Source organism: Macadamia integrifolia, unplaced genomic scaffold (genome assembly GCF_013358625.1).
Source record: "Macadamia integrifolia cultivar HAES 741 unplaced genomic scaffold, SCU_Mint_v3 scaffold726, whole genome shotgun sequence".
NCBI classification, from domain to species: Eukaryota; Viridiplantae; Streptophyta; class Magnoliopsida; order Proteales; family Proteaceae; genus Macadamia; species Macadamia integrifolia.
The window spans coordinates 67,371-77,319 of NW_024870527.1; the positions used below are offsets into that span (position 1 = coordinate 67,371).

The following is a 9,949-nucleotide window of genomic DNA, read 5'->3' on the forward strand; positions in this document are numbered from 1 at the left end:
TCTCCGACAGCCCTATGGGCGTATCGCGGGAGGGAGTTCGCGGCTCGTGCCCAGAGTATACGTGCACTGTGGTTGTAGTAGCACTAAAACCAAAGACTTAGTAATGCTGCTTAGGTGGATGTGATTTAAAATGTATAGCATGGCATGTAGTGCATATGATGTGTTGTGATGTGTGGACTGTTGTGTGGTCCATCTTTCTACTTACTGAGCTAGTGAGCTCATCCCACGTATACGCCCCTTTTTAGATGATTTTGCAGGTCATACATCTGAGGAGCATGGGGTGGGTCCCACAGTCGAGTTTTCTGAAGAGGACTGGTGGACCCCTGAGGAGTTAGAGCACGGCGCTGACTGCTTGTGCGAGAGCTGTGCTGCGGGACAGCAGTTCTGAGGCCGAGCTGAGCTCCACCTTGGAGGTCGTGCTGAGCTCCACTTCTGAGGCCAAGCTGAGCTCTTCTATATGATGCCGAGCTGGGCACAACCCCTGATGCCGAGCTGAGCTCCAGCCTTCAAACCGAGCCGAGCTGTGTACTCTGTTGGTTTTTGATGATTTCCTATATATACTTGATATTTGAATTTTATTCTTTTTGTGTATATATCATGCCTTCGGGCCCAAATGTATATAATTATTGTATCACAATTCGGGTATCAAGTATATGGGAGTTATTCACAGGTAAAACTTAGTCTTCCGCTGATCTGATGAACTTATGTTAGTGTGCGTATGCTGTGGTGGAATACAGTATCTGATGATCCTGACAGGTTTGGGTTAACCGGTGTTAACTCGGTCACCGCTCCGGTTCAGTGTGAACGGGGTGTGACACGTGGGGTGTCATTTCACCGTACTCTATGTTTGGCATAAGACCTCGCAATCAGGAAACATTTATTTCCCCTTTATTGTTTTTTGATTGAGGGAGAAAACAAATCTTTGATATAAATAGCCAAAGTAAATTCAAGAAGACCATAATCATAATTAATTACCAATGCTTTTTTGGAGTTTAATGTTCAAATTCCATCATTTTAGGTGGGGTTCGAATTCGTTCATGCGAATTATTCAACCAAAATAGCCAACTAACTGTAATGATGCTGATTGATCCTATTGCATTAATTACTTGAATTAATTCCTTAAAAATCAAGTGATAGCTGAAATTAATCAATTCATGGCTTATTTGGTTGATTCTTGCTAAGATAATGACCATGTCTTAAGTATCATAATTTACTTTATATTTAATATATAAATTAATTAACGTATAAATATGAGATTTTCTTATTGACACCTTTAAGGTGTCAAATGATTTCAACTTTACTTTTTTTTTTTTTTGCCATTAAGTATAACACATTTTTTTGATAATGACATGGTGAAATCATTTTTGAAAATCTTTTTTTTATTACTGATTTAACGAATTTTTAGGAATCCGACGAAAGTAACCGAAAGAAGGTATAAGTTCTAAATATACCTATCATTTAGACAATCCCATTAAATATATATTTATTTTAATTAAAAAAAAGTATTTTTCTACTTACATAAAAAGAATAGAAAAAAAATATACATCAACATGGTCAAGTTCAGTCATTCCTAGATTGAGATTTCCCAGCTTGACCTTAGCCTAGGCCGAACTTCAACGAATCCCTAACAACTCTGGGTTGCACTATGATTTAAAAAATCAGGCCTGACCCGACCCGTTTTCACCCCATACCTAGTGCAAAGTCTTGCTTTGGGAGGATCAAACGCATTGAAAGTTTAACAAAAAAAAAAAAAAAAAAAACCATTGAAAGTCTTGAGCTTTTGTACTAGTGTGTGTATCTGAGTGCAAGAATTTGGACCGGACCGGACCGGCCAGACCAGACCGATTGGTCTTTTTCTTTGTTGAAGATTCAATCGGGGTAATTCTGTCTTTGGGACAATGATAAAATTGGTGGGGCCCTTTGATTCCGGGTTGGCAACTTGGCTATAGAAGGACGAAACTTCGAGTGAAGTCAGTGAACCAAACAAACTACCTTTCCCCACCTGCCCACCTTACAACCCCCCAAAAATACTTTTTTAATTTTTAGATAAAAAAACGTTTATTAGTTTAATGCAATCACTTATTATTAAATTTTTAATCAAACAGACCCTAATCATAATTATAATCATATATATCTAATTATTTATTCTTTGTTTCTCTCTCTATCTGTCTCTCTCACAGACTCTCTCTCTCTCTCTCTCTTTCTCTGGTTTCACATAACGCTTAAGCAGTGGTAGTATCACTCACAACGGATAAAAGGGGGCTTCGAATCCGAGAAGGTCGGTGGAGGTGGAGAGAAAGCGATGCCTCTGTGGGTTTGAAGGAGAATTCCTCGCGTCGACTCCGGCGGAGTTTAAGCTTCATATTCTTGTACGGATTCTCCGGAATGTCGGATTCCGGCGACTTCGCGGCGGCCAAATCGAGCTACTCATCAAGGTTCCAATCTCTGTCTCTCTCTTTCTCTTTCTCCTATTTTGTCTATTTTAGTTCGTTTCTTTGATGCGGTTTTGTTTTGGTTACTCCTTTTTGCGTTCACATTCCTTTCGATCTCGCTTTTCTAAGCTCGTTGGTTTTCTTCTTGTGGACGAATCTGATTCTCATTCTTTGAGATGCTTTTGCTTTTTTTTGTTTTGGGGGGGGGGAGCTCTTGTTGAACTGCAGCTTTTTCAGTTGGATTCTTCTCTTTTTGGACGAATGTAGTTGTTTCGTGGTGACGATTTGGACTCTTTTTGATGATGAGTTCACCTTTTTTGTGGAGATTCTCGACTTAGATTCTTTCCTGCGGGTTTGAATCTGGATGTTTGTGATGATTGTGATCGGATATTTTTATCTTTATCTTTTATCTTCGATTTCAAGTTTCTGAAAATTTTGAAGGGAAAAGAAAGGGCCGGGGGTGGGGGGAGAACTGTTTCTGAATGCAATCTGTTACTTGTCTCGCTTTGATCCACTTTTTCTTTTTTTAACTCCCTTTCCAGTTTCCAGTTGACGTTTCTGGTGTTGATTTTGTTATTTGGATGCGTTTTGAGTTTATATCCAGAGTCCCTACTCCGTTTTCCTACTGAATTGATTTCTCTTGAATTGCTTGTTGGGTCACAGTTGACGTCGTCATTTTATACAACACTTGGAATCTAGATTTTCAGCAGGGATTGATTGGTTTTTTCCTCTGAGCGAGCAGGATCTCCTTTTCTGTTTTTTCCCTTTCAAGATTATTTTTTTAAGCCTCGTCTTTTGTTATTCTCTGTTCTTCCAAAGCTAAAGTTTTCTCTTTTCCTTTTTCCCCCCCTGTTCTTTTTGGCTGTGCATGCTTTGAGATATTCTTTCCTTGGGTGTTCTCGAATGGTTAGCTTGAATAAGGGCTCGAGTGTTGAGGTTTTACTTTGAAATTGCTCGACCGACCGCGAGGCATTTTCTGCTTGATTTTGGCTTGTATTGCTCGCACCACGAATATGATCTTATATTTCCTTTTATATTTCGAACTTAAATCAAGGGCATTAGGCAGATCACTAGTGTTAAACTTTTTTTTTCATCTCTACTTATATCAACGATCTCTTTGGCTTTCTGTGCGTGGCTGTCTTGTTTCAGTGCTTATAAAGGGTCTCTTTTTCAGTGTGAACTTTCTCATGTTATACCGTCTTTGCCATCACAGTCTTGTTTCTTTCTATTTCCCTTCAGCTCTATAAAATTGGTTCTGTAACAATGATGATTTTAAGTTTAGTTTCTTAACTGTTTCCAGAGGTAAGAACTGGTTGTTGATATTTGATTTCTCTCCTCTCAGGTGCTGAGATGAATGGGATTCAAAACAGAAAAATTCACAACAACGAGAAGCCTTTTCCAGGATGCATGGGAAGAATGGTGAACCTCTTTGATTTGAGTGCTGGTGTGCCTAGGAACAAGCTGCTTACAGAAAAAGCACATCGAGATGGTGATTTTCTTAACATATTCTTCTTCTTCTTCTTGTTGATGGAGTGGCCCAGTAAATGAAAGAAAAAGAATTTCTGGCTTTTAAAGTGGTGGCTAAAAGGAAAGGGATGGGGTTTCCATCTAAAAATTTTCTACGTTTTTTAAGTACTGAAATATCAGTAGCATCTTACTTTTAGATTCCTGTGTATTGAGAGCTCCAGTATTTCTCAAAACATATCAAATTTTTTATTTTTCCATCATTGGCATGCCTTTTGTTGGTTTAGCTGTTTAACAATTTTTATTCCTAAAAGTTGTTCTCCCCTACCACACAGTTGTTGATATAAAGCTGATTGATGAGCAGGTTCACCAGTTCATAAGAATCAATCAGATGTTGCAAAGGTGTTGGAACCCATCAAACATGAGATTGAGGACAAATCAGTAAGCTTCTGAGACCTTATTCCACAAAATCATAGTGATTATACACCTTCTGTTTGTACACACAAATTGTCTTGGGTGCTGATCCAGTATCCTGATTTTGGTTGCACTTTGTGGAAGATACAGATAGGATACGAGTCGAAGAGGACGTCTTCAAACAAGAAATCAAGTGGAACACCCATGAAGATGCTATAGCCCAAGAAATGTCAAAAGAAATAGAGTTTAAACACAAGCCACCCAATGTAGTTGCGAAGCTGATGGGGCTTGAGGCCCTCCCAGGGAAGCAGCTAAACTCAACAGCACAAAGAAGCCCACCGAGAGGTTATGCACGGACTACTTATACTTCACAAGGAACTCTGTCGAGATATCAGCATCAAGAAATGGGCTTTCTGGACAAGCCAATTCAGCATGAGATTCATCAATTTGAGGATCAGAGAGACTACAAAGATGTTTACGAAGTTCGGCAGCAGTCTTCAAGAACAAATTATGTTGGAGATAAATCACCGCAGAAGGGAAAATATAATCAAAATCTAAATGAGAAAAAGATGGCTCTTATTCGTCAGAAATTCATTGAAGCAAAACGGCTTGCAACAGATGAAAAACTTCGCCAGTCAAAGGAATTCCAAGATGCATTGGAGGTTCTAAGTTCCAACAAAGATTTATTCCTGAAGTTTCTGCAAGAACCAAATTCTCTGTTCTCGCAGCATCTCTATGAGCTACAGTCCATTCCTCCACCTCCTCAGACAAACCGAATCACAGTACTGAAGCCTTCAAAGACCATGGAAGACAGATATGCTGGAGTAGAAAAGTGTGAAGGACAGGCAAAGAAACAAATTCAGGTAATTGAAGCAAATAATGGATGGGACAAAGACAGGCCCAGCTGGAGTGCTGTTTTTACCAGTCAGAAGGATGATAGTTCTACTCAACCAACACGGATTGTGGTCTTAAAGCCTAGCCCTGGGAAAATCCATGATGTTAGAACTGTTGGTTCTTCGCCTACCTCATCACCAAGACTGTCAAGTAATAAAGGCTACTACGGGGAACACGAAGATTATGAGGCACAAGGATCAAGAGGGATAGCGAAGGAGATTACACGGCAGATGCGTGGATGTGTAAGTGATCACCACCGGAATGAAACTTTGCTGCCCTCCGTGTTTTCCAATGGCTATGTGGGGGATGAAAGCTCTTTGAATAGGTCAGAAAATGAGTGTGTAGAGGAGGGAAATCTCAGTGATTCAGAGGTCATGACACCGACTTCAAGACATTCATGGGACTATATCAATAGATTTGGTAGTCCATTCTCATCATCTTCTTTCAGCCGTGCATCCTATTCTCCAGAGTCATCAGTTTGCAGGGAAGCAAAGAAGAGACTTTCAGAAAGATGGACCCTGATGGCATCAAATGGAAGTGGTCCAGAGCAGAGACAAGTCCGGAGGAGCTCTAGTACATTGGGAGAGATGCTTGCTCTTTCTGATACAAAGAAGACTACAAGGTCTGGTGAGGAAGATTGTGATGGAAGTCGAAATGTCTTGAGTAGCAGGTCCTGTGGTGGTGAACAAGATGTGATGGCACCAACATTAACTGGTTCAACTAGCAGAGACAAGGATGAAAGTGGGGAGTGTCTCCAAGGAATCTAGTGAGGTCGAGATCTGTCCCTGTATCTTCTACAGCTTATGGGTCCAGACTAAATGTTGAAGTTCCTGATCCTGAAATGGGTAAATCCATTGTCCCTAAAGAGGAAGCAAAGTCCAAGAGTGGGAAATCATCTTTCAAAGGGAAAGTTTCAAGTTTATTTTTCTCTCGGAGTAAGAAAACAAGTAAAGGGAAATCTAGTCCGTGTTCTGTGGCGGGAACTCAAGAGGATACTCCGAGCACCCCTTCTGAAGTTTCAGCAGTTTCGAATCAAATTTCTCCCCAGAAGACAAGTGATAATATTTCTCATTGCGTTACTGATAGTGGCCCCAAAGGGGACACATTGAGCAAGAGTTCCTCTCCAGCAATCTGTGTAGGAGTAAAAAGAGGCACTCTCCCAAATGAGGTAGGAATTTGTTTCGTATACTTTTATCATTTTACTTATTTTGATGTTTCACAATGGGTTCTCCTATCTTGTTATTCCCTGTTCTCCATTTCTTTCCCAATTAATGTGGACTTGCTGCTTGGGAGTCTAACTATATTTAGTCATTTATCCCACCCATTACCTAGGTATCTCGGTCTTGAGTATGATTGCTTTGTATCACCATTTGATTCATATCTGTTGTCAAACTTTAAGAACTGGAAAGTTGCCCAATTCCTGCATTGGACAGGATTAATTGATTAATGCATGCATTTATTCTATCCTCTATATTTTTGCTTTTCTACAAGTTCTGATTTGTGACAAATTGGTCAACCTTGCAGGAATTATTGTCTGTGGCAAAACCTGGCATGCCAGCTGAAAACCAGGACCAACCTAGCCCCATTTCAGTTTTGGAAGTACCGTTTGAAGATGATGTTAGTACCACTCCACTGCCCTCTGGACATGTAATGTCAGGCCACTGTGGTAAGTCAAGCATGTGCCCGTGATGTTGACATGTTCATCCCTTCCCACATAATTCATTAGCTTTTTATGCTTCCTTCTCTCCAGGACAAACTGTGGACCATCACCCTCTGAAATCCAACTTAATCGACAAATCTCCACCAATAGAGTCAATTGCACGGACATTGTCATGGGATGATGCATGCATGTTATCAACAGCACCCAATCCATTGAACCTGTCTAGGTTTTCCTCGAAAGCTGAGGAAGAAGAAGAACAACTTTTCTTTGTCCGCACAATACTCTCAGCTGCTGGGCTAGACCATGAGGAGCAGTCAGGGGCAGTCTTTGCCAGGTGGCATTCACCCGATAGCCCACTAGATCCATTATTGATGGACAAAATTTTCAAGTTGAAAGATGAGAAGGCACCGTTGCCTGAGGCAAAGCGTAGATCAAACCAAAGGCTTCTTTTTGATTGTGTCAACACAGCTTTGGTGGATATCACAAGATACGGATCAGATGCAAGCCCTTGGGCAAAGGCGTCGTATGTGGCTAAAAATACGCTTTCAATAGGTTCACCAGTGACTGTAGATGAAGTGTGGGGTCATGTTAGGGAGTTATTCTCCAATGAGGGGAGGTGTTTTTCAGGTGAGAATGAGGATGACAGCAGCCTGGTAGTGGAGACGGGGGTGAGGAAGGAAGTGGTAGGGAAGGGCTGGGAGGAGCTTATGAGGTTGGAAATGGATTCCATAGGAAATGAAATTGAAGGAGTGATGCTGGAGGAGCTGGTGGATGAGGCTCTTGTTGACTTAACAGGTGGGTTATGATTAAGGCTTTGATTTTTTTTCTCTTCTGTATTTTTGTATGTGCACCATGATTATAAAAGTTATCATAAGGATGCTCTCAGCAACTTCAAGTTCTTTAATGCAACAACAAACTGTCATGTGTATTTGTCTGACATTTGATTCCCCAAAGTATATAAATTTTGAGAAAAGGTTTTCTGTCTGCGCAAGCCACAACTTTACATGGTATTGGCCCTTAATTGTGCCACATTGAAAGATGATGTGGCAATTCTGACCATTGGATGTCTAGGGAATGGTCTGGATTAGCATTGTGTCAAATTTCAGCCTCAAAAGTTAATTTTTATCCTTCAATGTAATTCCATACCTCCCATGCACATGTTTATGCTTTTTTCTAGCAATATCAGATTTTCAATGCTTTGTGAGAGGGATATTGGGGTCTGTTCACAAAATTTGGCTCCATCAAAACTGCCACATAGTGTAGACCACAAACCTTGGGGTCTACCTGTTCACAGAATTTGGGGCCCATTCAAATTGCCATGTGACAAATATTGAGCATGGAATGTGAAACCTTGACTCAATCTTGTAACTGTATATTATCAGGTAGCTAGCTTCAATTGTGTTAAGTGTAAAAATTACAAGATAGCTAACTTAGCTGTTCAGAAGGTGTCCAAAACATTTGCTTATGTCTGGACTCTGGTATGATTGGCAGTTTGTGATAGTAGCAAAGTGAACTAATTGAATGAGAAACTGTTCACCTTCAGTTCAAGTAGATTTGAATCATCTACTTGTCTTTAAGAGTTTTCAGTGTCTGTCTGTGTGAAGTATTGTTGGTGGGTGGCTTTTATTATTTGAACCACTCCATGTCTTCTTTACAGTTATCCCAAATGTTAATAAGATTGGAAGCAGGTGTGTCTATCAGATTCACTAATCATTCTGCAATTCTATTCAAAATTTGTCTGAATATTAGCTTAATAACAAGGAGGAAGATATCTTTCAAAATCTGTTACTTCTGGAGGGTTGGTTTTGATTATTGATACACTGATTTCTTTAGATTTTTTTTTTGGATAAATACTGATTTCTTTAGATAGACTACTATGTTGTGTTCTCAGAAGTCTCATAAAAATTGAAGTTACTGTTACTGTCCTGCAAAGTGGTAATGAACACAAAAGGAAAGAGATGCAAAGTGTTGCTAGTTTCTTTGAGGTAACATGAAGACTCAATTATTCCAAACAGTTTATACCTGTACAACCCTAACAAATCAATTAGGCAATCAACTGTATCTCAACTCCAAGCCACTAATCATTAATGATAAAAAGTTTTGATTTGGTTTGGTTGGTATATGTAGTTTTGTACTACTTTTTCTTGTTTCCTCTCTCTCTCTCTCTCTCTCTCTCTATACATCCAAGCCACTAATCATTAATGATGAAATTTTTGATTTGGTTTGGTCGGTAGATGTAGTTCAGTACACCTCTCTCTCTCTCTCTCAACATCAACTACTTGGTCTTTTATACGCTCTGATTTTGGAGGTATGTTTTGCTTTTGGCAAACAGAAGATTGGGACCCTCACTAGAGATTAGCCAAAACTATTTATTGGGAGTTATTATATAAATTAATACTAAAATGAAAACTTTTGTAAGCACCATCTCAAATAATTGTATAAATTATTTCAAAACATTATAAATATGATTAAATCTCACTTACTTTGTAATAATTTTTTTTAAGAATCAAATCATTTTTTTACTTGAAAAGTAAAATAAGTATTGCATATGAATTTTTAATTAAATACAATTACTAAATATGATAAGAACTTGTATGTAGTTTACAAAATCATGGTTATAGTTTTTTGGGGAATTATCATCCAGCATTCCAAGTTAAAAAAAAAAAGAATAAAAGGGGCAAAGAGACCCAGCTTCAGTATAATAAACCAGGGAGAGAGAAATGGCAAAGAAAGAAACATCTTCCAAAAGAGATCGAGTAGATTCAAGAAAAGGCAATAACCTTTCAATGGTGGGAAAGAGAAGGAACCCATTTTCCATTCTCCAATTCCAGTGAACCCTCAGCCCCCAAAAAAAGGGTATTTAATCTCATTTTGAGAACTTGAGAAATAAACAGAGTACTTGGAGCCCTGTACACAGGTGATCCTTCCAACTCAACATCCTTCGTTGTCATAGACATTGATTTCGTCGAAGACATGGAAAGCAATACCCCTACCATCATCGTCTTAGACAACTATGGTCTATTGTTGGAGCACCCCTTACCGTCATAGTACGACAATGGTTTCATCACTCTCAGATTCCTTGATA

At 39.3% G+C, this 9,949-nt stretch overlaps 1 pseudogene; it reads left to right on the top strand.

The window, feature by feature from the left end:
• Positions 1-2,181: 2,181 nt before the first annotated feature.
• On the top strand, positions 2,182-7,848 carry LOC122069843 (annotated as a pseudogene).
• Positions 7,849-9,949: the final 2,101 nt, after the last annotated feature.